At 37.9% G+C, this 1969-nt stretch overlaps 1 pseudogene across 1 annotated transcript; it reads right to left on the bottom strand.

Moving 5' to 3' along the window:
• Window positions 1-189: 189 nt before the first annotated feature.
• Window positions 190-742, bottom strand: LOC101581792 (annotated as a pseudogene). The gene has a single exon (XR_001117119.2). The product of XR_001117119.2 is annotated as an LYR motif-containing protein 2 pseudogene (transcript).
• Window positions 743-1969: the final 1227 nt, after the last annotated feature.

Genomic DNA, 1969 nt, shown 5'->3' with positions numbered 1-1969 from the left:
CGAACACAGCAATCCTCGTGCCTCAGCCTCACAAGTGCTGGGATCACAGGAGAGCGCTGCCACACCCAACTCTCGTTATGGTTCTGATATGCATTTTCCTGATGCTTTGCATCGAGCGTCTTTTCATGTGTAACTGGCCATTTTTAAATAGTTTTCTTTTTCTTTTTTTTTGGCTGAACCAGGGATTGAACTCAGGCCCTTGTGCTTGCCAGGGAAGTGCTTATTCCACTGAGCCATCTCCCCAGCTCCTAGTTTTTGTTTCTTATGAAAACTGCTGACACATTTGCAGAATTCACTTACATTTCTCAGTTCTAAAGGAGCTGTTTCATCCTGCTTTTCTTTGCTCTGACACTTATGCTCCACTTTGGTCTGAAGTTGTGCCCAAGTACTGTACACACTAACAGTTTGACTTGGCTTTGAGCTGTCCATTAAGCCTAACCTCAACAAAACATGACTTGAGAAGAATACTAGAGTTAAGATCTTGCTAATGCAAGTGCTTTTTCTAACTCCTTTAGCTGCATATTGCCTTGGGTAATCATCATCTGGATTGTATCCTCTTCTGTGGCACTCTTATTTCTTTTGAATTCTTCTCTTGCCCAGTTCTTCAGGTATTTGTGGTCAGATGCATCTGGAACTTGCTGAATTGCTTGCAAAATCCTTCTGTAGAGGAGGAGGACTTGCTGCCTTCTCAGGAACTGCTTCAGTGTCAGCGTGCCTGGGGGGAGGTGGGAGGCGGCCATATCTGTAGAGACTATGTCAAATTCTTTATTCATGCATGGGAAGTTTTCTGCTATTATTTCTGTGCAGAACTTTTTTATGGCATTTGTGCTATCTCCAGATTTCTCACCGACCCCAATCAATCTTATGTTATTCTTCTTTGCTTCATCTTATATCTGTTGGATTGATTTGTCATAATTTCTTTTTATTTTTAAGATACATTTCTTTTCATGATCATTAGATGCAATTCTGATTTTAAGATCTGATACTATATCTCCTCCTTTATTCATTGTGTTGCATACACTTTCAGTGGATGTTTTAATCTCTTGGTTTTCTGTTTGGATCTATTTCATGGATTCCATTTCTTCCCTATGCTGGGAATTTTTTGTTTCCTTCATTTTTCTAGGCTCATCTATTATTTTACCATGTCTTCTATAATAGTTCTTTTTTTTTTTGTGGAACTGGGGATTGAACTCAGGACCTTATTCTACTGAGACATCTCCCTGGCCTCTTCTGTAATAGTTTTAGTTTTAAGCATCATTTCTTTTTGTGATTGAGAGGTTATTTTCTCTATAGCCTTTCCAATTATTTTTTTCACTTCTGTTGCTATCATTTTGAAATGTTCCAGTATTTGACTTCCAATTTCATCTATTTCATTGTGTTTCAGGCTTGTCCTGGGTGAGTTGGGGATCTGGAGTTGCATTTTGTTTCTGCATCTTGTCATTTTATATTTTGTCTTTTTAATTTTATTTTGCTTTATGTGCTCATGTTTGCCAATATCTTCTGATAGATAGCTTTATCATTAGCATTGAAGCTTCCTTAGATGTCTGTTTTTCAGGGAAGTCCTCTAGATGTAGGTGGTTCATTACAGCTATACCAACAGCCCATCTTTCCAATTTGTAAAGGATGCAAAGTTACTGTTTGGCTCAGCACCCAATCCTTTGGTACTGGCTTGTGGTGGTGATTATGACCCCCACACAATCACAGAATTATCACATAGGGGAAAAATGATTGTAGCATATACAACTTTTGACTAAAGTAATATAGTTAGCAATAACAATAGTTTCAAGTACAGCTTAATTACTGACAAACTATGGTAACCATTAACCTGTTACCTCTGACTATAGGAACAAACGCTAAAGTTATATAACTAAATTAAACATATACTAAAGCAAACACAGGTGCTTGTATGTGTGATTTTCCCCTTAGTGGAGTAATTTTACTTTTATCTAGGGGGTGAAAAGGGGACTTA

The sequence above is a fragment of the Octodon degus genome, unplaced genomic scaffold (assembly GCF_000260255.1).
Source record: "Octodon degus isolate 3935 unplaced genomic scaffold, OctDeg1.0 scaffold00047, whole genome shotgun sequence".
NCBI classification, from domain to species: domain Eukaryota; kingdom Metazoa; phylum Chordata; class Mammalia; order Rodentia; family Octodontidae; genus Octodon; species Octodon degus.
The sequence above is the reverse complement of the archived record's forward strand: the minus strand, read 5'-3'. Positions and strand labels throughout refer to the sequence as shown.